This window comes from Hemiscyllium ocellatum, unplaced genomic scaffold, assembly GCF_020745735.1.
Source record: "Hemiscyllium ocellatum isolate sHemOce1 unplaced genomic scaffold, sHemOce1.pat.X.cur. scaffold_144_pat_ctg1, whole genome shotgun sequence".
NCBI lineage: Eukaryota > Metazoa > Chordata > Chondrichthyes > Orectolobiformes > Hemiscylliidae > Hemiscyllium > Hemiscyllium ocellatum.
The window spans coordinates 156,803-183,326 of record NW_026867776.1 but is presented as its reverse complement, the minus strand read 5'-3'; the positions used below and the strand labels follow the sequence as shown (position 1 = coordinate 183,326).

The 26,524-nt window shown below is 44.6% G+C and overlaps 1 long non-coding RNA gene across 1 annotated transcript in view; it reads left to right on the top strand.

The window, feature by feature from the left end:
• Positions 1–447: 447 nt before the first annotated feature.
• LOC132809936 (uncharacterized) overlaps positions 448–26,524 on the top strand; it is a 45,013-nt gene continuing 18,936 nt past the window's right edge. The window contains exons 1-3 of the long non-coding RNA XR_009642646.1: positions 448–512; positions 12,366–12,489; positions 22,063–22,197. This is a non-coding gene — a long non-coding RNA (uncharacterized LOC132809936). The remainder of the gene's footprint in view (positions 513–12,365; positions 12,490–22,062; positions 22,198–26,524) is intronic.

Here is a 26,524-nt window from a genome sequence, read left to right as displayed (position 1 = left end):
ATTACTAGGCCATCGCTACACCTGCTCACTGATTGCTCATCCCTGAGCACTGATACATGAAGCTAAACCCATTCTTCCAACATGACTGTGTGATCCTGAAGTCTTCCAGCACTCCGGTGATATCACTTAGTCTCTCTCCATGTGGTATCCCTCACTGTGTGGGTCTAATTGCTGCCTCTGTCAGTGTCTCTCGCTCTTGCAGCTACTCCAGATCCTGAGCCAACAGAATTCTCCACTCCAGAGAGACGCAACAGCACAGGCCAGGGATGGAGCTTGGGATTTTCTAGATATCTGTGGGGTTCATTTCCATTCTCCTTGTGTAACCCTCACTGAATCAGTCTAATTTTCCATTCTGTCTATTTCTCGGTCTCCTGTAGGTAGTCAGGAAGTTCCTGACTCAATAGACTTCCCAACTGCTGTGTGTCTCATCCATCACCTCATTGAAGATGGTTGGTCAGCCAGGGAGACAAAGGGCAGGGAGATCTGGAGCCTTCAATAAATCCTGCAGTGAGGTAAGATCACGCACAGTGCACAGAGCAGGGAGCAATGGGAGGGCTGCAAACATCGGCTAACAATACATGATATAGATACAGTGCTTGATGGGGAGCACAGTATAGACACACCCCATGCTCAATCACCACATCTACTTTAACTTACGTTGCACTGAGACAGCATCGGGAGTTCAGAGTTATCAGTCCAGGCCTGTGCTGTCTTAGTGAGCATCAGGACAACAGAGGGGAAAGCAGGCCTCCCACGAGAGGGTGTGAATGCTGCCTGGGATCTTTCTGTTCTGTGTTCTCCCTCCAACACTGTATTAAGACTCACTACTCTGCAACACTGTATCTGTGGCATGGCTTGTGCACAGTAGTTGTCCCTGTAACCTCCTCCCTTCCCGATAGTCCCTCCACATATTTGAGATGTACTGCATTCCAGACTACCATCCCTATCGCTGTAACTTGCTTCAGTGTCCACAACATGCCTTATTTTGGTACTGTAATCCTCTTTAACTGGATACAGAGTGATACAGCACGGAAACAGAACCTGTGGTCCTACTCCTCAATACTGCCCATGTTACCTAAACTGAATGAGTCTCATTTGCCTGCATTTGGCCCTTATCTCTTCAAACCTTCTGCTCTCAATGTACCTCCCAAATATCTGTTCCATGCTGTAATTGTTCTTGTTTCTCCCATGTGCCTGAGGCAGTCTGTTCCATCTATGCACCATCCTCTGTGGATAATGTTCCCCGTCAGCTCCCCCTTCAAGTCCTTGCTCTCTCACGTCCCGTTTATATCCTCGAGTTTTGGACTCACCTACCCTTGGCTATTCACCATTCTTAGGGCCACCCCGAGGATTCATCTGTCAATGACGGCAAATTTGCCAAATGTCGCTTTTCCCACCCTGTCCATCCGGTATGCCACTTCTGAAGAACAATGAAACTTGCACCCCCTGGTCTCTCTCTCTCTCTCTCTCTCTCTCTTTCTCTCTATTCGACAACCCTGGCCAGAGCCCTTCCATTAACTGTATTAGTCCTCTATGGTTTGTCTTAACAAAATCCAACACCTGAATTAAATTCCATCTTTCATTGCCTGGTCCACTGGCCCAGTTGGTCAAGACCCCCTTTGATAACCGTATTTACTGCCCACTACACCATTAATTTGATCATCAACAAACTTACGCACAATCACTTCTATATTTTCAACCAAATCATTTATGTAGATGATGCACATCAGTGGACCCAGCCCTGATCCTTTCTTCAATAATGGAATAAAACCATATTCTTGTCATAGAGCCAGACAGCATGGAAACTGACCCTTCAGCTGATACCCACCATCATCTAAAACTCAACTCTTCCCAGCTGCCTGTTGCTGGCCCATAGCACTCCAACCCTTCCCTATTAACCTGTTTATCCAAATATCTTTAAAGTGTTGTAATTGTACCCACATCAACCCCTTTCTCAGGAAGTTCATTCCAAACTCAAACCACCCTCGTTGTAGCAAATTGCCCCATATCTTTTTTTTGAACATCTCTCTCCGCTAACCTTAAAAATGTGGCCCCTCCTCTCGAGACTCTCCCATCCTGCGGAAAAGGCAGCTTCCATTAAATGGATCTATATACCTCATTTTTTTCATAAACCTTTATAGTATCATATCTCAACCTCCAGGCTCCAGTGAAAAAAGACTCAGCCTATCCAGCCATTTTTCGGAACCCAAGCCTTCCATACCCAGCAATATCCTGGTAAATCTCTTCTGAATCCCCTGCAGCTTAATAATATCCTCCCTATAACTGGGCGACCAGAACTGCACAGAGTATTGCAGAACAGGCCTCGCAAATGTCTGTGCAATCTCAATGCTGCTCATACCGCTCATGTTCATATAAGCCTCTGTAAGGTCATCACTCAGTCTCCGATTCTCCAGTGACAGTCACCCCAGCTTATTCAGCAACAACCCGGGAAATATCTTGTAAAGCTTTTCTAAGCCCTTTCAAGTTTCACAATATCCTTCCTATAGCAGGGAGACTGGAATTGCAGAGGACTCCGAATGTGGTCTCATGTATTACTCTTGTTCCCTGAGTTCCCCAGTCTTTGTCCTCAGTAAGTTCTGGAGTGAAAAAAATGTTTAGGATCTTAGCAAATATCCTGCAGTTCCACACATCGATGGCCTCATTGATCTTTAATGGATACTATTTTGTCCTGAGTTCCTTATGCACTCTTAATATACTGATACAATCACTTTTGGATTCCCCTTTCCTTCTCTGCTGAGGCTATTTCATTGAGCCTTTCTCCATTCCTGTTTTCTACTCAAAGTGTATTCCTACAGCCCCTGTATATCCTCAGGGATTCCCTTGATCCAGCTGGCTATACCTGACATGTGCCCCCTTTTCCTTGACCAGACCCTCAATAGACAGCCAGTGTTTCCGAATGCTGTCAGCATTGAGCTGCACACACACAGGAACATGCTGACGCTAGTCGATCAGTTTACCTCACTTTAAAAATATTCTCACTTGCCAAACTTCCCTTTCCCTGTAAATAATTCCCTTCCCCAATCACATTTTGAAAGTTCCTGGCTAATACGATCAAGATTGGTCAGGCTCCATTTTATAACTTGCACTTGTGGACCAGGCCTGTCCTTTTCCAAAGCTGTTTTCAAACTACGAGAACTGTGGTTACTTTGGCAAAACGCTTGGCCACTCACATCTCAGTCCCCTTCCCTACCTTGATTCCCAAGGGGAGGTCAGGTTTTGCCCCTTTCTCTTTTCAGGCCATTTACATATTGATTGGGAGATCCTGGAACACAATTACCAAATGCCTCCCTTGCAAATGCTGAACACTGGCAGTCCCAGTCTAGGTTTGGAAAGTTCAAAAACCCTACCAAAACAGCCCCATTATTATGGTTGATATTTAAGATGTCCCGATACATTTGTTCCTCAGTCTGCCACGGATTATTCGGGGTCAGCAGTCAGATCGTATCAACGTGATGATCCATTCTTATTTCTCAGTTCTAACTTAGCTTCACTGGGCGATCCCACAGGAATATCCTCTCTAAGTACTGCTGGAATGATTCATGCAATCAAAACCCACCACCACACGTCCACTGTTGCCTCCCCTTCCTGGAGCATCTCTACCTTGAAACAATGAACTGCCAGTCCTGCCCCTCCCTCAGCTGTGTTTCTGTAATAACTAAAATACCCCAGTCCCATGTTCCAATCCATGCCTTGAGTTCATCTTCCTTAGCTGTCAGGCCCCTTGTATTGAAATAAATGCAGTTTAATCATCAGTTTTCCCCATTGCCTGCTATGTTCTTGCCTGGCTTATCTGCTGAAATTGCTGTCTTTAACACGTGTACCTGTCTCAATCTTCTTTCTGGCCTTACGTTTATTTAAGGTCCAACACCCTGCCAGACTAGGTTATGTCCTCTCAAGCATCTCTAGCAATTCACCCCAGCAGGATGTGGGTCCCTCTCCCGCTCCCAGTTGAGGTGCCTTTCCCACCCTGTCAACCTGTGCTGACACCTTCAGGGATCTATGAACTTGTCCACCAAGGTCCCTGTATTCCTCAGTACTCCGCAAAGTCCTACCATTCATTATGTCTGTCCTTCGCTTATCGTACCTCCCACAGAGTATCACCTCACTTCAATCAGAACTGAACTCTGCTTAGATTTTCATCTGATCGACATCGAACAGCAGACGGAGACCATCCCCCTCACTGTGGATAACACCCTCACCTTTCATATCATCTGCAAACCTACTAATGATACCTTCTGCTTTCACATCCGAGTCATTAATGGTCAATGGTTCCTGCACAGATCCCTGTGTACACCTGTTGGTGAAAGTATTCTACCCACCAATTTTGCATCCAATTTGCCAACCTGCCTTGGAACCCAGTCCTTTTGGACCAACCTTCCATTTTGCATCTTATCAAAGGACTTATTCAAGTCCATGTAACCCACATCATCTGCACTGCCTTCATCAATATACTTAAGCACAATTTCAAAAACCTGAACTGAATTCCTCAGACTGTATCTTCCTCTGCCAAATCTGTGATGACTAAACCAAGTTGATCCTTATCTTTGCAAGTGTGGATTCATCCTCATAATTCATTCCAATAATTTCCCTCCCCCTGCTGTCAGACTATCTGCTCTGTAATTACCTGGCCTATCCCTGCTGTCCTTTTTGAACAAAGGAACCACATTAGCGATCCACCAGTCATTCAGCACTTCATCTGAGTTCAGGAAAGTATATATATCCACCAACAATCTCTGGGTAATTAGCATGGGGTCAAAGAATGCTGGTCCAGGCAGTGACACCCACATCCCATGAATGAATAAATAAAAATAAATATGTCCCTCCCTACCTCTGCAACCCCCTGCAGCTGCAGTAATTCGTACTCGCTTTGTAACACCGTTCAGGCCCTGACCACTCTCTGTAACTCTCTCACTACCTCCAGCATCTTCATCTCTCCCTGTTCCTAACGTATCAATAAACCTTGACAATGTTTCCTCTTCCCATTGCCCTCCTCCTGCTAGCAGACCCATTGCAATCCCTTTAAAACTTACTCTAAAACTCTCACTTGAGGATTTTAAGTATTTTGTGGTGATCTTCTCAGCTTCCTAATCTAATATGATCCATTTTGTCCTGAGTGAGGGACCGGTGGGGATTTCTTGCTGAGTTTTTGTCTGTTAATGGAATGTCCTTTTGTTGAGTGTTTTACACTGTTCATTCAAATGTTTTCCACAGTTCATTTCCAGACACCCATATTTCAGTCTGTGTAGCCTATTTACCTTGGTCATTTTTCCTCTCAAACCCATGTAATTGGCTATTTTTGTTTCTATTTGTAGCTTGTCCTTTCTGTGATTTACTTGAAAACTTTATTTTTCTTTAAACTGCACTTTATCACAATTTTCCTGAGGATCTCTCCAGAATGTCATAACTCATTCACTAAGCTTTCTCACACAACAGTCGCTCTGAGACAGTTACGTCCCTCGCCGGTTGCACAATGTGTTATTCTAAGAAATACTGAAAAAAATTCTCTGAACTCCTCTTTCAATATCACTGTTGTCCGTGTGACTGTCCCAGACTTTGCGAATATTGAAATTTCAATAAATGTTCACCATTCCTTTATTAAAAATTCCAATGAGTTCCTGTGTAATGCAGTGATGAGCAAGGGAATGCTGTTCAGTGGTCTAAAACTGTTCTGCTGCTTGTGTCCTTGGCAAGGAGTAGCCAGAGGTTACATTCAGACTGACTCTACTTCATGATCTGAGACCAAATGCTTTCTCTGTAATGCCCGTCTTACCCATTATTGCTAGCGTTGTCCATTTTGCCTGAATTTGCACAATGTTGCGAAACATTGAATATTTATGTCCACCTTTTGTTCGCCCTGTAACCACATCTCTCTGGTGTCAAAATCTCTTTTATCTCTGTGCCACAAATCCATCTACCTTGTTGCAGAGACTTTGTCCATTAATAAAAAACATAATTTTCTCTTTCCCACAATTTCCTGTCACAAATGGTTTTGCTGATCTACAGTTTTAGTTAAACTTTGGCCCATCCTGTTCCTTTCTGTTGTCTTCGGTCACATTTTCTGTTGCTTCACCTTTTCTATTTGGATTTGGAAAGCTTCTTTCACCTGAAGCCTGTCCAAGCATCCTCTTTGTCAGTTTAAAGCCCTGTCCATAATCCTACCAATGTGATTGGCCAGGACATTGTTCCACTGGAACTGTGCTGGGACCAATCTGAATGGATTTTTTTAAAATCCGGTCTGGGATGTGGGTGTCTCTGGCTGACCAGCCTTTATTGCCCATCCCTTGCTGCCTTTGAGCTAAGCAGCTGGCTCGCCCATTTCACAGGGTCATTGAGAGGCAAACACTTTGCTGTGGGTATGTCGTGCAGACCACGTGAAAGTGAACTGTCGTCTTTCTCTGAAGGTCAAGTGTTTGGATTTTTATCAATACTTATTTATGGATTGTTAATTCTAATTTTTAAAACATATATTCATTTAAAATTCCACATGGTTAGAAGTTAGAAAAAAGAAGAGAGGTGGTCACTTTGTTGGGACTGTATTGTAGACTGAGTAGACCCAACAGATACCAGAGGAGCAGGTGTGTAGAGGGATTGCAGATAACTATAGGAATAATAGAGGAGTACAGGCTGGAGATTTTAATATTCCCTGTATTGACTGGGCCACCTGGAGTATAAAAGACTCGGACAGAGTGCAATTTTTCAAATATGTCCAAGAAAGGTTGCTAAATCAATATGCAGAGGGCCCTACTCTACTCAGGCAGGTGCAACACTGGACCCCACCCCCCAACTCAGAAAAAGAGGCCGGGTTAGTGACTGAAGTGTCATTCGGAGAGCACTTTGGGTCCAGTGCCCACAACTGTCTTCTTTTTAACATAGTTATGAAAAAAGATCAGCAGGTCCCCTTATTGAAGAGGAAAACTGGAACAGGGCCAGGTTTGGGGCCATTCTGCAGGATCTGGCCAGCGTCAATGCTGTGAATTTAAAATTGCACAATGCCCAGTTATAATCCAACTCGCTTTGGAAGCGCTGGTGATCACCGTAACAGATGAAAGGCTTCAACTAAATTTGTTTGATATTATATTCCATGACCCTGCCATCCTGTTGCTATAAATTCTGTGCCTTAGGATTCTGCTTCACAACCACCTGATGAAGGAGCAGTGCTCTGAAAGCTAGTGCTTTCAAATAAACCAGTTGGACTGGAACCGAGTGTTGGGTGATTTTTAACTTTGTACATCCCCTGTCCAACACTGGCACCTCCACATTATGATTCTAATCGATTGGGTGAGTCTGTTTGAAGGAAAAGAAACAACTGGCAAATGGGAGGCTTTTCAAAGTGTGATCTGAAGAATCCAGGACCAGTCTGCCCCATTGGGATAAAGGGAAAAGCTGGCAGGGTTAGGGATCCTTGGCTGGTGTGGGATAATAAGGCTCTGGTCTTGAAATGAAGACTGCATGCATTGGGTTTAAGCTTTCAGTATCTACATAAACTTTTCTATTCTTAAAGACACCATCAATCTGTGGAGACCCTACAAACCTCTCAGTCCCTGTAACACTCCCAGTCTGCAGAAGTCATTCCAATGCCTGTGACTCTTTCAATCCAGTTCCGACAAGACCCACTATCTGTGTGATATCTTTTCATTGCCAGCACCCACCCTGTAAATGTAACATGCTCTAGTATCTCCATTTATCTACTCATTTCCATAATCTTCTCCAGCTCTTACACGTGTAAACGTCTCCCTCCCCTACAACCCTTCCCACTCTGACTAAACTGGAGGAGGTTACGAATGCTCCCTAATCTGTGAAACTGTCTCCAACCAAAATTGCTGTCTTTGTCACTTGGAGAATCTGTCTGATTCCACACCCTCTTTATCTAAATAACCTGCAGAACCTAAGCCTTCCTGTATCTATAAACATCTTCAGTCACGACTACCCTCCATATGTCTATTTGTTTTTCTAATCTGTACAACCCACTTTATCTCTGTACTCAGCTCCATTCACCTGAAACATTCCTGTCTGTGTAAAATACCACTATCCTTATCCCTGTAAACTGCTCCATTCCTCCCAACCTCCCATCTCCATGAACTCCTGTAGGCCCGCCAGCTCTCCACATCTCTGTAACCTCCTGTGGCTCTGTGCCCCTCCCTCTCTGTGAAACCACCTCCAGTCCCCATACCCCTCCCAGTCTGGGACATCTGCTCCAGATCAGACCATTGCTGTCTCTGTTACCCCATACAACCTTAGCAACGCCTCCTATTTGTGTCACTTCATTTAGATCACATCCTCTCCCACTTCCCGGAACCTCTTGCTGCCATCATAACCCTTGCTATTTAGAACATGGATAAGCACATTCCAGTACAAGCCCTTCAGCCCTCAATATTGTGCTGACCTTTTATCCTACTCTGAAGACGAAACTAAACTGCATATCTTACATTTTACTGTCATTGATGTGCCTATCCAAGAGTTGCTTAGATGTGTGTAATGTGTCTGAATCTACCACGGCTGGCAGTCCATTCCACACACCCACCACACTGTGTCAATAACATACCAGTCCCGTCCATGCCGACAGGATATCCCAACCCCATCTAGTCCTACCTGCCAGCACCTGGCCCATATCCCTCTGATATCTAAGCTAAACGTTCCGCCAATTACCTTAAACTTATGTCTCCTTGTGATCGCCATTTCACCATTGGAAATAGTCTCTGGTTATCCACTCCATCTATGCCTCTCATTCCCTTGTACACCTCTATCATGTCACCATTCTTCCTCCTTCGCTCTGATCAGAAAAGCCCCAGCTTCTACAACCTACCTTCTATGGGCATGCCCTCCAGTCCAGGCAGCATCCTGTTCAATCTCCTCTGCACTGTCTTTAAAGCTTCCACATCCTTCCTATAATGAAGCAAACAGAACTGTTCACAATATTCCAAGTGTGGTCTAACTGAGGTTCTGTAGAGCTGCAGCAAAACCTCGCATCTCTTCAACTCAATTCCACTGCTAATGAAAGCCAATACACCATATGCCTTCTTAACACCCTGTCAACTTGGGTGGTAACCTGAGGGAAACAGGATCCCTTTGTTCCTGCACGCTGCTAAGAATTCTGCCTTTAACCAAATAAAGGTTTTCTGCAGAATCCTCCGATCTCAAACTATGCCTACCTTTGTAAGTTCCTCCAGACCCTACAACACTCATAAACTGTGAAACCTCCTCAAGTCCCTATATTCCTAATGTCTGCAAAATCCTGCCATCCTGATGTCCCTCCATATCTCTGTCACCCCCACCATCCTCCAGTGCCCTTCTAGGGAACATTGCAGAGGAAGGAGGAGTTGGAGAGTCTGGGCCATGTTACGAGGTATGAAGGGCTGCAGAACCTGGAGGATGGTACAAATGTAGGAAGGGACTTGGGACCTGCAGGAGGTTGCGCAATTCATAGAACCTGCAGGATGTGACCGAGGAAGGCTTGTGGAACCTGGAGGATATTATGATTTGAACCGCAGGTAATTTTTGATTGGACCATTCAGCCGATCTTACAGTCATAGAGATGTACAGCGTGGAAACAGACCCTTCAGTCAAACCCGGCCATGCCGACAGGATATTCCAACCCAATCTAGTCCCACCTGCCTGTACCTGGCCGATGTCCCTCCAAACTCTTTCTATTCATATATCCATCCAAATGCTTCTTAAATGTTGCAATTGTACCATCTGTAAGATTGACTGAAAGATCCAATCAAAAATTACCTGTAGTTCAAATTATAACATCCTCCAGGTTCCACAATACATTCATGGTCCCATCCTGCAGATCAGATATCTCAACCCAATATAGTCCCACCTGCCAGCACCCGGCCCATCTCCCTCTAAATCCTTCCTATTCATACATCCATCCAGATGCCTTTTAACTGTTGCAGTTGTACTAGCCTCCACCACTTCCTCTGGCAGCTCATTCCATACATGTCCTATCCTCTGCGTGAAAATGTTGCCCCTTAGTTCTCTTTTATATCTTTCTCCTCTCACCCTAAACCTTGCCCTACAATTCTGGACTCGCACACCCCAGGGGAAACACTGTCTATTTACGTAATCCATGTCCCTCTTGATTTTATAAACCCCAATAAGGTCACCCCTCAGCCTCCGACTCTCCAGGGAAAACAACCATCGCCTGTTCAACTCTCCCTATAGCTCAACCCTGGCAACATCCTTGTAAATCTTTTTTGAACCCTTTCAATTTTCACAACATCCTTCCGATAGGAAGTAGAAAAGAGTTGCATGCAGTCTTCCAAAAGTGGCCTAACCACTGTCCTGTACAGCCGCAACATGACCCCCCAACTCCTGTATTCAATACTCTGACCAGTAAAGGAATGCATACCAAGTGCCTTCTTCGCTACCCTGACTTCCTGTGACTTTACTGTCAAGGAACTCTGTATTTCATTTGAAAAATTGCACAGCCAGACAGAGTGGCCTGAGGTCTTCTGGGTAATGCTAGTTCAGTCTAAGCTGGTAGGCGGAGGCAGTGAAGTATTTGCAGTGCTGTCTGATGAATGGTCGAGAGATAATGCACATGTCAAACAGGCTATTGTAAGTGCTTATGGATTGCTATGAAAGGGAAGCCACTACAATTCCCTTTACTGTACCATCGCTAACAGACAAAGCTCCTTCAGACCTATATCCTCCGAATTGTTGAAACCTGCTATTGCCATGGCAACCCCTATTATTTCCAAACGTTGTTGAGTCTCTAAAACCATCCCTATCAGTTTAATCTCCTCCTCTGCATACAACACTCCAGGTCTGTGTAATCTCTTTAAATCCTTCAGTTCCTATATACCTATGTGTAGGTGTGACTGCTTGGATGATAATACAGGAGTCATGGTTACCAAGTTTGGGAGTGAGACTGAAATTGGTGATAAAGTGGACAGTGAAGAGGGTTATCGAAGAGTACAAAGGGATCAACAGTTCTGCTGGGTCAGTGAGGTTAGAAAGAACAGGTGGAGAAATGCAAGATGTTGTATTGTGGTAAAACAGACCAGGCTGGACTGGTAAAGTAAACATTCGGGCCCTTGTCAATCAGTGACCCAGGGACGCAGATACACAGTCTTTTGAAAGTAGCGTCATGGGTAGACAGGCTGGTGAAGCAGGCGTTTGGGATGGTTACCCTTCATTGGGCAGAGCATTGAGAGTAGGAGTTGGGATGTCATGGTGTGTCTGTACAGGACATTAGTGAGGTCAGTGTATAAGCATTGTTGATTTTCTGGAAAAAATCAACTTGTTCACGTGTGTCCTTCAGGGAGGGACATCTAGCATTCTTACCTGGTCTGGCTCACATGTGACTCCAGTCCCACAGCAATGTGTCTGACTCTGAGCTGTCTCTAGGCAATTAGCAGTGGGGTAATGTATGCTGGTCCATCCGGTGACATCCTCAGGCCGCGAATGAATCAATGAGAATACATATCTCCATCCCTAACTGTGCAAACAGCTCTAGCTGCAGCAATCCTTACTGGCTTTGTAACATTGTTCAGGACTTTGCCTCTCTCTGTAACACCCTCACCACCTCCAGAACCTTCAATTCTCCCTGTTCCTATCATCTGACAATGTTTCCTCTTCCTACTGCACTCCTCCTGCTAGGAGAATCCATAGCGAACTCTTTAACAAATGTGTCCAAGTTTCTAAATGCTGGCTTCTCAGAATTGATCTTTTTTTTTTCATCTCTTAATCAAATCTGTTAAGTCCTGGGCCAAGACTGTCCGAAGTGGGGAAGGAGCATTGGGAAGGTGTCGAGCACCACGAGACATGCTGTGGGGAAAATAGGAATCCAGGAGAAAACAGCACAAGAAGGGCACTGTCACACCAACGCCAGACCCACCCCCTTCCCATGGCCACCTTCTGCCCCAAGTGTAACAAAGTCTGTGGAAGGCCACATCGGTCTGTACAGCCAATTGCAGACCCCCACCCCCACCCACATCCACGAGAGTGGGAGAGAGTCAGCCTCATCTGTGAGCCACCGCCAAAGAGATGAAGAGTTAGGAAGGTTGAATCCCCTCACAATTATCCCAGTGCCTTTGTTACAAATTCAAACAATTCCCTGTTAATACAGTGTCTAATAATGTGGTATCACTCAGTATCTCTCCATGTGGTATCCCTCGCTGTGTCAGTCTATTTGCTGCCTCTGGCAGCATTTCTCCCTCTTACAGATGCTCTGAGATCCTGAGTCAACAGAATTGTCCATTCCAGAGAGACGCAGCAGCACAGACAAGGGATGAAGACTGGGATTCTCGAGATCTCTGTTGGACTCAGGACCACTCTGCATGTGTTATCCTCATTACATCAGTCGAATTTTCCATTCTGTCTATTTCTGTCTCATGCAGGTAATCAGGATGTTCCTAACTCCTGTCTCATCCATCACCTCATTGAAGCTGGTTGGTCAGCCAGAGAGAGAGAGAGAGAGATAGAGAGAGGGAGACCTGGAGCCTTCAGTCAATCCTGCAGCCGGTAAGATCACTCACAGTAAACAGCACAAGGTGGAGGTAGTAGACTTCTGTATTCAGACCTGGAAGACAGGACATAGATAGAGAGCTGGGCAAGGAACAGCAACATTCTAGGCTTCATTCCCACCATCTTGTGAGGGTCCCGCTTTCACCTCTGCTGTACTGGTCCTCAATGCGACAGCACAGGGGATAGCAGGCATCAATCCTGGTCCATGCTGTGTTAGTGATCTCTGTAATATCCTCCAGTCCAGATAATCCTTCCTCTGTTTGGAATCTCCACACCATTCTCTCTGTCTCTGTCAGGTTCTTCAATCCCTAACATCCTAATTCCTAAACTTCTGCAGTAGATACTCAATTCCTTCATCCCTGTGAACCCTGACTGTCCTGTCTATCCCTGTAAGCTCTTTCCAACAACACCATCCTCCATGTCAATGTATTTATCTTTAACCTCTCCATCGGTCCCTACCTATGTAATCTTCTCCAGCTCACCCTTCCTTAGCTGTGAAAAAATTGTAATCTCCTTGTCCAGCTCTAATTCTTTGATCTTTATCTTGTTAAATTTCACCCTCATTCCCGACACCATACCCCTCGCGACCACAGGAACCTCCTTCAATTTGTACAACCCTCCCCATCTGTGTAACTGTCTCCAACCCAGTAACCTGGCATTCCCCATTGCCTTCCGATCTATGTAGCCTCCAGAGCCTAGAAGCCACCTTATATTTATAAACGTCTTCCGTCACGACAACCTTCCATATCTCTGTTAGTATACACAATACTCTCCTAGATGAAACAGCCCCCTGTCTGTGCCTCTCAGTCTGCCTACCTCTTCCTTTCTCCATCCCTATCACTATCTCCAGAATCTAATCCAGCTCCCTGTATCTCTGTAAATTCCTCCAACCCCAAACCCCTTTGTCCCACTGACGTTCTTGACCAGATGTAACTCTGTTTAACACTAACATCCTCGAGTCCCTGTAAGCCTCCCTATCTCTGCAATCTCTACCCATCTGTTCAATCCCCCACTACTGCGGAATGACTCCCTGCATTCGCCATAAGGCAGATGGAATGACAGTGAACAGATATGATGGAACTGTCATTCCGGAGATGTAGCTGATGATTGATCATCACTGGGAAGTGAATACTGAAGGGTTGTTGGGATAGAGTCATTAGAGTCAATGAGATGTACAGCATGGAAACAGGCCCTTCGGTCTAACCCATCCATGCTGAGCAGATATCCCAAACTAATCTCGTCCCAATAGGCAGACTAGGCAAAACGCCAACAAGTTGTGAAGGAAGGATGAGGTTAATGCATTAATGAGACAGTCATGTGGATCTGAATATAAAAAGTGGAGCTGAGAATAAGCAAGAAACAGCAACCGTTAGCAGGAATTCTATTGTAGGCACCAACCAGTGATGGGAATGTCAATGTGGTTACAGTCAGGACACTGAATGTACTTGTAGCAAGGGCTGTACAGTACCTGTGTGTGACAGTGGTGTGATCTCCATGCCGACTGATACAGCAGTGAGTATCAGTGCTGTAACGGATAGAATCCTGGATTGTATGCGAGATAGTTTTCTATAACATCATATCATATTTGTAGATCAAATGCTGTGTACGAATAAATATCCAATAATCCCATTGTAAAGGAGTTTTGTGAGCAGAAACCCATAATATTATGCAGGACATACTGAGTTTGTGCTCACACCATGAGATGTAGCAGGTGAATGAGGCCATTTGGCCCATTGAGTATACTGTGCCCTTCAGTCAGATCATGGCTGATCTGATACTGTCCAACTCTACTTTCCTGCCTTTTCCACAAAGCCCTTGTTTCCCTGATTCAGTAACATCTGCAGGAGGTTACAGAACAGTCGGAGAGATAGACAGAAATGGCAAATTGGGTTTAGTCTGGACAAGTGTGAGATTATATCAAATTCAAGAAGGAAGTCAGCATACTGAGGGATATTGATCTACGGAAGGATCTTGGTGCAAGTCAGCAACTCCCTTAAAATGGCAACAGAAGTGTTTCAGATGGAAAGGAAAGCAAATGGAGCACTGACCTTCATCGGTCACAACATTGGGTGTAGTGGTTTGCATCTGATACTGTAATTGTATAAAACGTTTGTTTGGTCACATTTGGAGAACTGTGTGCAGTTCTCATCTCCACACAATAGGGAGGATGGGGAGGCTTTGGAGAGGGTAAAAAAGGTGTTTATCAGCACGTTGCCTATGTTTGGGTTTTTAAGGGTATGTTAGGTGTGTAAGAGGAAATTAAACAAAGTTGGATTGATTTGTGAGGGTATCAGAGGCTGACAGGTGACCAGGTACAGGGATATAACGTTAGGACAGGGATAGATAATGTAGATAGTCAGAATCTCTTTTCCAGTGTGTAAGTTTCAAATACTAGAGAGCAGAGGTTTAAAGTGAAAAAGAGAAAGTTTAAATGAGGTGTGTGAGGGAAAGTGTTTTTTTACGTAGAGTGGATGTTACTGAGGGAGGTGGTAGAAGCAGAAATGTGAGTAAAGGTTTGAAGTGGCATTTAGGCAGAAACATGAATGGGAAGAGAATAGAGGGTTATGGGCCCATGTGCAGGCAGATTGTATGAGTTAGAATAGCATCATGGACAGCATAGACGTGGTGGGCCGAAGGGCCTGTTGCTGTGCTCTACTGTTCTATTTTCTAACTTCTCAGCATCTGCCCGATCAGAGCACCTCAGAATCATGGATGGTTCATTCCGTTTCTCTCTCATTATCTAAACTTCAATGGGTTCAACCACAACCTACTCCACCTCCCCTGACAGTAAGTCGGGACCATACTGACATTGTTAGAAAGGATAAGTCAGTATACAATAACTGGCCATTTAGAGACACATTTGATAAAAGAGAATTTGTTCCTGAGCCTGTTGGATTTAATTTGTCTGTGTGAATACAAATGGCAGAGTTGTAAGGGTGTAGGAGGGGTGTAGTGGTGTGGGGGATGTGGTGTATTTGAATTATCAGAAGCCTTTACACAAGTTTTAATAAGGGCTAAGTAGTAACTTGGTAGAGAATAGGGTCCCTTTACAGATCAAAAGGTCACCCATGTGTGGAACCAGATGAGATGGGTGAGATATTAGACCAAACAGCCTTGTCAGTATTTACTGTGGAGAAAGATATGGAAGCTCGGGAACTTGGGGAAATAAATAGCGATGTCTTGGAAAGAATCCTCACCAGAGAAGAGAAAGTGCTGGAATCTTAAAACAAATAAAGGTAGATCAATCCTCAGTAGCTCATTGGATCGATACTAGAATATTGTGGGAAGCTAGGGAAGAGATTGCAGTGTCCCTTACAGAGATATTTATATTATCAACAGACACAGTGAGGTACCGGAAGACTGGAGGGAGGCTAAGGCTGTTGCATCACTTAAGGACTGCAGGGAAAAACCAGGAAATTACAGTCCAGTGTGCCCATTGATGGGGAAGTTGTTGGAGGAGATTCTGAGAGAAAGGAGCTATGTATATTTACAAAGGCAAAGGCTGATTCGAGATGGTCAGCATGGCTTTGTGAGTAGAAAAACCATATTTCACAAAGTGGATTGACTCTTTGCGGAGTTGGACAAGGTATAGATGAAGGCAGAGCAGTTAGCGTTGTCCACGTGGACTTCAGCATCTAGTCAAGAGGAAGAAAGAAGCTAACTTAAAGTTGAGGAAGCAAGGATCAGGCAGGGCTCCAGAGAGTTACATTGGGTGGCGCGGTGTCTCAGTGGTTAGCACTGCTACCTCATAGCACCACGGACTCCATTTCGATGAGAGCCTCAGGCGACTGTCTGTGGGGAGTTTGTACATTCTGCCCGTGTCTGCGTGTGTTTCCTCCAGGTGCTCCAGTTTCCACCCACCATCCAAAGATGTGCAGATTAGGTGACTCAGCCATGCTAAATTACCCATAGTGTTCAGGGATGGGTAGTTTGGTGCATTAGTCAGGGCAAATGGAGAGTAACAGGGTGGGGGAATGGGGCTGGGTTGGATACTGTTTGGAGGGTTAATATGGAGGTGTTGGGCCAAATGGCCTGTTTCCATACTGTAGAGATTCCCTGAAGGTACCAGGAAGGAACCAAGGAATGGACTTAGGGTAACTAGAAGGCGGCATGAAAAAGCTTTCTTGGGAAGGCTTAAGGAAAACTGTGAGGCATTCTCCACTGATGTGAGGAACAAGAGGATGGTCAGAGTGAGGATAAGGCCACTCTGGGATAGTGGAAGGAACTTGTGTCTGGAGTCACAGGGGGTAGGGGAGGTCTTTAATGAAAAATATGTCTCAGTATTCACTGCTGAGAAGGGTCTTGTTGTTTGTGAGGACAGTGTGAAACAGGCTGATGTACGTGAACAGGTGGATGTTAAGGAGGAGGATGTGCTGAGAATTTTGTAAAAGATAAGGATAGATAAGTCGCTGAACCAAACTGGATGCGTCCAAAGTTACTACATGAAGCGAGGGAATGGGTTGCTGCGCACCTGGTGATGACCTTTGCACCCTCACTGTCCACTGGAGTCGGACCAGTTGATTGGAGGCAGGAAAATATTATTCCCTTGTTCATGAAAGGGAATAGGAATAATCCTGGGAATTGCACACCTGTCAGTCTTATGTCTGTGGTGTGCAGACTATTGGAGAGGATTCTGAGATAGAGGATTTATTTTTCCTGAGGAAACCATAGTTTGATTAGAGATAGTCAGCATGTTTGTATAAGGGACAGGTCATGCCTTAAAAGTCATATTGAATATTTTAAGAATGTGACAAAACACCTTTATGGCTTATTCAGGAAATACGGAGGCATGGGATACAGGGAAACCTGTCTGGCTGGATACAGGATTACTGGCCCACAGAAGACAGAGGGTGACGATAGATTGAAATAATTCATCCTGGAACTCAGTGACCAGTGGTTTTCTGTAGGGTGTGATTACAGCACTTCTGCTCTTTGTGATTTTATGAATAAGTTGGATGTGTGAGTGGAAGGGTCGGTTAGTAGACTGGCCAATGACACGAAGGTTAGTGGCGTGGCTGACAGTGTGAAGGTCTGTTCTAGATTGCAACGGGACATTGACAGGATGCAGAGTTGAGTCGAGAAGTGGCAGATGGAGGTCAATCTGGAAAAGTCTGAAGTCATTCATTTTGAAGATTGAATTTGAATGCAGAAGGCAGGATCTTTGGCAGTGTGGAGGAACAGAGGGATCTTGGGGTCCAAGTCCATAGATCCCTCAAAGTAGCCACCCATGCTGATAGGCTTGTTAAGAAGGGATATATTTTGTGGGATTTCATTAGTTTGGGGATTGAGTTTTAAAGCGGTGAGGTTATGCTGCAGCTCTCTACAGCCCTGGTTAGACCCCACTTAGAATATTGTGTTCAGTTCTGGTCCCTTCATTACAGGAAGGATGTGGAAACTTGAGAGAGGGTAAAGAGGAGATTTACCAGGATGCTGCCTGGACTGGAGGGCATGTCTTATGAAGAAAGGTTGAGGGAGCTACGGCTTTTCTCATTGGAGTGAAGAAGGGTGAGGTGCGACTTGGCAGAGGTGAACAAGGTGATGAGAGGCATTCACAGAGTGAATAATAAGAGATATTTTTTACGCTCATATAAATAGCTATTACAGGGGGTATAATTTTCGGGTGATTAGCGGATGGTTAAGTGGAGATTTCAGAGGTAGGGTCGTTACATACAGAGTGGTGGCTGTGTGGAATGCACTGCCAGCGGTGGCAGTAAAAGCAGATGCATCAGGGATATTTAATATACTTCTGGGTAGGCACATGGATGATAATAAAATGAAGGGTATGGAAGTTAGATTCAAAGAGATGTACAGCACGTAAACAGACCCGTCGGTCCAACCCGTCCATGCCGACCAGATATCCCAACCCAGTCTAGTCCCACCTGCCAGCACCCGGTCCCTATCCCATCAAAGCCTTCCTATTCATATACCCAACCAAATGCCTCTTAAATGTTGCAATTGTACCAGCCTCCACCCTTCATCTGACAGCCTGTTCCATACACGTACCACCCTCTGCATGAAAAAGTTGCTCCTTAGATCTCTTTTATATCTTTCCCCTCTCACCCTAAACCTATGCCCTCTAGTTCTGGACCCCCCAAACCCAGGGAAAATACTTTGTCTATTTACCCTATCCATGCACCTCATAATTTTGTAAACCTCTATAAGGTCACCCCTCAGCCTCCCGAAGCTCCAAGGAAATCATCCCCAGCCTGTTCAGCCTCTCCCTACAGCTCAAATCCGCCAACCCTGGCATCATCCTTGTAAATCTTTTCTGAACCCTTTCAAGTTTCCCGATATCTTTCTGATAGTAAGGAGACCAAAATTGCATGCAATATTCCAACAGTGGCCTATTCAATGTGCTGTACAGTCACAACATGGCCTCCCAACTTCTGTACTCAATACTCTGACCAATAAAGGAATGCATACCAAACGCCTTCTTCACTATCCTATCTACCTGGGTCTCCATTTTCAAGGAGCTATGAACCTGCACCCCAAGGTCTCTTTGTTCAGCAACACTCCCGAGGACCTGACCATTTCATGTATCAGTCCTATTAAGATTTCCTTTCCCAAAATGCAGCACGTTGCATTTCCCTGAATTAAACTCTATCTGCCAGTTTTTTTTAATCTTACGGTCAGATAAAAGATTGGCATGTCATCATGGCCGAAGGGCCTTGTTCTGTACTTTTCTGTGTTCTACGTGTCATATGGTAAACTGAGTAATAAACTCAGATCAGTGTAAAAGGATATGGCATTCAGGAGGAGCTAGTCAACTGGACAAAAAATTGGTCTTGATGGTTGGAGACAGGGTGATGGGAGACATGTTGATTTTCTGACTGGAGGCATGTGACCAGCGGTGTAGTGGGTCCACTGTTGTTTGTCATTTGGATAAATGGTTTGGATGGGAATATTGGTTTCCTGGTAAGGAAGGTTTTTGGGTGATACTGACATTGGTGGGAAAGTGGACAGTGAAGAAGGTTGTCTATGATCCAGCACTGCTGGGATAGTGGGCTGAAGAATAGCAGATAAAGTTTAATAAGATAAATGTGAAGTGTTCCATTTTGGTTAAACAAACCAGGGTGGGACTTGTACAGTTACTGTTCGGGCCCTGGGTAGTGTTGTCAGTCAGAGACCCAGGGATGCAGGTACACAATGTGGTGTCACAGGGAGACAGGCTGGTGAAGCAGGCGTTTGGGATGTCTACCTTCATTGGGCAGAGCATGAAGAGAAAGGGTTGGGAGGTCATGTTGTATCTGTACAAGACATTGGTCAGGCCACTATAAAAGCATTGTTGATCAGTGGGAAAAACACATCTGGTTCACTGACCTTTTGTGTATAACATCTGACATTTTAACCTGGTCTGGCTAACATGTGACCCCAGACCCCCTGCAAGATGGCTGACTCTGAGCTGTCCTCTGGGTAATTAGCAGTGACACCTTCATCCCATGAATGAATAAATAAAAATACCTATGTCCCTCCCTACCTCTGCAAACCCCCACAGCTGCAGCAATCCGTACTGGCTTTGTAACACCCTGACCACTCTCTGTAACACTCTCACCACCTCCGGCACCTTCACCTCTCCCTGTTCCTTTTGTGACATTATACCCTGACAGTGATTCCCCTTCCCACTGCTGCCCTCCTGCTAGCAGATCCTTTGCAATCCCTTTAAAACTTATTCCTAAAACACAATCTCACTTCAGGATTTCAAGTAATTTTTGGTGATCTTCTAAACCTCATAATCTAATATGATACATTTTGTCCTGAGTGAGGGGCCGGTGGGGATTTCTTGCTGAGGTTTTGTCTGTTTCAATGGAATCTTATTTTGTTGAGTGATTTACACTGTTCCTTCAAATATTTTCCACTGTTCATTTACAGACCCATATTTCAGTCTGTTTCGCCTCTTTACCTTGGTCAGTTCTCCTCTCAAACCCAAGTAATTGGCTGTTTTTGTTTCTAGTTGTAGCTTTTCCTTTCTGTGATTCACTTTAAAACTTTATATTTATTTAAACTGTATTTTATCACAATTTCCCTGAGGATCTCTGCAGGTGACATTACTCATCCACTAAGTTTGATCACACAACGGTCGCTCTGAGACAGTTACATCCCTAACCAATTGCACAATTTGTTATTAAAAAAAACACTGAAAACAAATTCTCTGAACTCCTCTTCCAATATCACTGTTGTCAGTGTGAGTGTCCCAGATTATGTGAATATTGAAGTTTCCCAAAATTATCACAATGTGTTTCTTAAAAAAATTCCAGTGAGTTCCTGTGTAACGCAGTGATGAGCAATGGAATGCTGTTCGGTAGCTAAAACTGTTCTTCTGCTTGTGTCCTTGGCAAGTAGTAGCCAGAATTTACATTCAGACTGACTCCACTTCATGATCTGAGACCAAATGCTTTCTCTGTAATGCCTTTCTTACCCATTATTGTTTGCGTTACCCATTTTGCCTGAATTTCCGCAAGGTTGTGATCCATTGACTATTTCTGTCCACCTTTTGTTCACCCTGTAACCACATCTCTCTGGTGTCTAAACCTCTTTTATCTCGGTGTCACAAATCAATCTACCTTATTGAAGAGACATTCAAAAAACATAATTTGCTCTTTCCCATAATTTCCTGTCACAAACCGATTCCCTGATGTACAGTTTTAGTTAAGCTCTGTCCCATCCTGTTCCTTTCTGCTTGTCTTCTGACACATTCCCATACTGCTCCCATTCTTCACCTTTTCCCTTTGGATTTGGAAAGCTCCTTTCACTGGCATCCTCTCTGTCAGTTGAAAGCCCCATCCATAAACTTACCGATATGATTGGCCCGGGCCCTGGCCCCAGCGCAGTTCCAGGGGGACCATCCTCATGGATTATTTATTAAATCAGGTATGGGATGTGGGTATCTCTGGCTGACCAGCCTTTCTTGCCCAGCCCGAGCTGCCCTTGAGCTGAGTAACTTGCTCGGCCATTTCAGAGTGTCATTGAGAGGCAAACACTTTGCTGTGGGGATGTCGTGCAGACCACGTGAGGATGGGCAGATGTCCTCATCTAAAGGACAAGTGTTTGGGTTTTTTGAACATCTGCAATGGTTTCATATTTATTTATGGATTGTTAATTACTATTTTTAAAATTATTGATGGTGAGATTAAAACCCACTTCCCCTGAACATTAGCTGAAGTTTTGGATAAATTCTCTCGCAGTAATACCACTCGGTCATCAATTCGCCTGCTCAGTGGTTGCTCATCCCTGAGCACTGATACCAGGGCATCATGAAGCTAAACCCATTCTTCCAACATGACTGTGTGATCCTGAGGTCTTCCAGCAATCTGGTGATATCATTCAGTCTCTCTCCCTTTGGTATCCCTCACTGTGTGGGTCTAATTGCAGCCTCTGTCAGAGCCTCCCGCTCTTGCAGTTACTCCAGATCCTGAGCGAACAGAATTCTCCACTCCAGAGAGATGCAACAGCGCAGACCAGGGATGGAGTGGGATTTTCCAGATCTCTGTGGGGTTCATTTCCATTCTCCATGTGTAAACCTCACTGCATCAGTCTAATTCCCCATTCTGTCTATTTTTCTGTCTCCTGTAGGTCCTCAGGAAAGTGCTGACTCCATAGACTTCCCAATTGCTGGGTGTCTCGTCCAACACCTCATTGAAGTTGATTGGTCAGCCAGAGAGACAAAGGGCAGAGAGATCTGGAGCCTTCAATAAATCCTGCAGTGAGGTAAGTTCACTCACAGTGTACACAACAGGGAGCAATGGGAGGGCTCCAAACATCATCTAACATGACATGACATAGATACAGTGCTGGAGGGTAAGTACAGTACAGTACAGAAACACCCCTGGCTGAATCACCACGTCTACATTAACTTACGTTGCACTGAGACAGCATGGGGAGTTCATAGTTATCAATCCAGGCCGGTGCTGTCTTAGTGAGCATCAGGGCAACAGAGGGGAAAACAGGCCTCCGACGAGATGTTGTGAATGCTGCCTGGGATCTTTCTGTTCTGTGTTCTCCCTCCAACACTGTACTAAGACTCACTACTCTGCAACACTCTATGTGTGGCATGGCTTGTGCACCGGTGTCTTCAGTCATTTTTAACTCCTATAACAGTTCCTGTCCCTGTAACCTCCTCCCTTCCTGATAGACCCTCCACATATTTGAAACGTACTGCATTTTAGACTACCATCCCTTTCACTATAACTTGTTTCAGTGTCCACAACATGCTTTACTTCCGTACTATAATCCTCTTTACCTGGATACAGAGTGATACAGCACGGAAACAGAACCTGAGGTCCAACTCGTCAATGCTGCCCATGTTTCCTATACTGAATGAGTCTCATTTGCCTGCGTTTGGCCCTTAGCTCTTCAAACCTTCCCCTCTCCATGTTCCTGCCCAAAGGTCTTTTCCATGTTGTCATTGTTCTTGTTTCTCCCATGTGCCCCCTGGCACAAGGTTCTGTCTGTGCACCATCCTCTGTGGATAATGTTGCCCCTCAGCTCCCTCTTTAAATCTTTGCTCTCTCACCTCCAGTTTGTACCCTCAAGTTTTGGACTCCCTTACCCTTGGCTATTCACCATTCTTAGGCCCAATCCTTGTGACACTCCACTGGTCACTGTCCTCCAGTCTGATAAGCAACCCTCACCACTACCCTCTGTCTTCTACCTTTGAGCCAGTTCTGTATCTAAATAGCTACTTCTCCCTGTATTCCATGAGATCTAACCTTGCTAACCAGTCTCCCATAGGGAACCTTGTCGAACGCCTTACTGAAGTCCATATAGATCACATCTACCGCTCAGCCCTCATCAATCCTTATTGTTATTTATTCAAAAACCTCAGTCAAGTTTGTAAGGCATGATCTCCCACGCACAAAGCCATGTTGACTATCCCGATTCAGTCCTTGCCTTTCCAACTACATGTACATCCTGTCCTTCAGGATTCCCTCCAGCAACTTGCCCACCACCGAGGTCAGGCTCACTGGTCTATAATTCCCGGCTTGTCCTTACCACTCTTCTTAAACAATGGCACCGCATTAACCAACCTCCAGTCTTCCGGCACCTCACCTGTGACTATTGATTATACAAATATCTCAGCAAGAGGCTCAGTAATCACTTCTCTCGCTTCCCACAGAGTTCGAGGGTACACCTGATCAGGTCTTGGGAATTTACCCACCTTTATGCATTTCAAGCCATCAACACTTGCTCGTCTGTAATATGGATATTTTGCAAGGTGTCACTATCTATTTCCCGACATTCTATATCTTCCATATCCTTTTCCACAGTAAAAGCTGATGCTAAATACTTGTTTAGTATCTCTGTCTTTTAAACGTTGTCATTGTACCCACATCCACCCTTCTTCAGCAAGTTCATTCCACAATCAAAACACCGTCTGTGGAACAATTTGCCCCAATGTCTTTTTTTGAACATTGCTCTCTTCTAAACTTTAAGACGTGGTCCCTCCTCTTGGGAGTCCCCCATCCTGTGTTAAAGACAATTACCATTAAATCGATCTATATACCTTATTTTTTAAAATTTACTTTTATAACATCACGTCTCAACTTCCAGGCTCGAGTGAAAAAAGACTCAGCCTGTCCAGCCATTTTGCAGAACTCAAGCCTTCCATACCCAGCAACGTCCTGGTAAATCTCTTCTGAATCCCCTGCAGCTTAATAATATCCTCCCTATAACTGGGCGACCAGAACTGGACAGAGTATTGCAGAACAGGCCTCACCAATGTCTGTGCAATCTCAACATGACGTCCCAAATTCTCCATTCAATGGACTGAGCAATAGTCAGGCATGCCAAGCACTGTCTTATCCATCCTGTGATGCAAACTTCAAGAATTATGTACCTGAACCCGGAGGTCCCTCTGCTCTAAAACACTAACTGAGGTCCGAACAGTAATTGTATCGGCTCTACCTTTGTTTGTTTTACCAAGTGCATTATCTTGCATTTATTCAGATTGAAGTCCATCTGCAATTTTTCAGCTCATTCACCCATATCATCAAGATCCCTTTGTAATCTTAGCAAACCTCCTTCACTGTCCACTATGTCACCCTCCAGCCTTCCAGCCCATCACACATGGCTGTCATTGGTACAAATACCTTTGTTAGCGGCTCCACAGTTCCTTCCCTAACATCCCATAATGCCCTGTGATACATGTAATCAGGTCCTGGGGCTTTCCATACCTTTGTGTTTTAAAACGACCAGCACCACCTCTTCTATAACATGCCCTCTTTTCAAGCCATAGAGATGTACAAGGGAAACAGACCCTTCGATCCAACTCATCCATGCTGACCAGAAGATCTAAATAAGTCCATCCCATTTATCAGCATTTAGCCTATGTACATCTAAACCCTTATTATTCACATACCCATCCATCCCTTAAATGTTGTCATAGTTTCAGTATGTGTTACCTTCTCCCTCAGCTCATTCCATACACACATCACCGTGTGCATAAAAAAGCTGACCCTTCAGTCCCTTTTAAACCTTTCCCCCTTTAACCTTAAACATATGCCCTTTAGTTTTGGACTCCCCAACCCCTGGTAAAAGACCTTGAATGCTTACCCAATCCATATCCCTCATGGATAATCCTCTGTCAGATCACCCCTCAGTCTCTGATGCTCCAGTGAAAATAGCCCGAGCTTATTCAGCAACAACCCCGGCAACATCTTGTCAATCTTTTCTGAACACTTTCAAGCTTCCCAACCTCCTTCCTATAGCGGGATACTGGAATTGCAGCAAACTCCAAATATGGTCTAACGTATTACTCTTGTTCCCTGAGTTCCCCAGTCTTTGTCAACAGTAAGTTCTGGAGTCACAAAATGTGTTTAAAGTCTAGCCATATCCTGCGGTTCCACACATCAATGATCTCATTGATCCTTAAGGAACACTATTTTGTTTCGAGTTACACTTTTACTCAATATAGTTATACAATCACTTTTGCATTCTCCCTATCCTTTCCTGCCGAGGCTATTTCATGTACCCTTTCTGCATTCCTGATTTCCACCCAAAGTATATCCCTACAGCCCCTTGATCCTCATGCATTCCCTTGATCCAGCTGGCGATACCTGAAATATGCCCTTTTTCCTTGTCCAATAGACAGCCAGTGTTTCCGAGGGCTGTCAGCATTGAGCTGCACACAAACAGGAACATGCTGGTGCTAATCGCTCAATTTATCTCACTTTTAAAATATTCTCAGTTGCCAGACTTCCCTTTCCCTGCAAATAGACTCCCTGATCACCTTTTGAAAGTTCCTGTCTAATACTGTCAAGATTGGTCTGGTCCCATTTCATACCTTGAACTTGTGGACCAGACCTGTTCTTTTCCATCTTTATTCTTAAGCTAAGAGAATTGTGGTCATTTTGGCAAAATGCATTCCCACTCACACATCAGTCCCTTTCCCGACCTTGTTTCCCAAGGGAAGGTCAGGCTTTGCCCCTTTCTCTTTTCAGACCATTTACATATTGTTTGGGAATTTCTTGAACATAATTACCAAATTGCTCCCTTGCAAATGCTGAACACTGGCAGTCCCAGTCTAGGTTTGGAAAGTTGAAAAACCCCAACCATAACAGCCCTATTATTCTGATTGATATTTGAGATCTCCTGATATATTTGTTCCTCAGTCTGCCACAGACTATTCGGGGTCAGTAGGACAATCGTATCAAAGTGATGACCCATTCTTATTTCTCAGTTGCACTAACATAACTTCAGTGGGCAATCCCACAGGAATATCCTCTCTAAATCTTGCTGTGATGATTTATGCAATCAAAACCCACCACCACACATCCTCTCTTGCCTACCCTTTGATGCTTCCTGTAGCATCTCCACCTTGAACCAATGTGCTGACAGCCCTGCCCCTCCCTCGGCTTTGTTTCTGTAATAACTGTAATGTCCCAGTCCCATGTTCCAATCCATGCCCTGAGTTTATCTTCCGTAGCTGTCAGGCCCGTTGTATTGAAATAAATGCAGGTTAATCATCAGTTTCTCCCCATTTCCTGCTATATTCTTGCTTGCCTTGTCTGCTGAAATTGTTCTCATTAACTTGTGC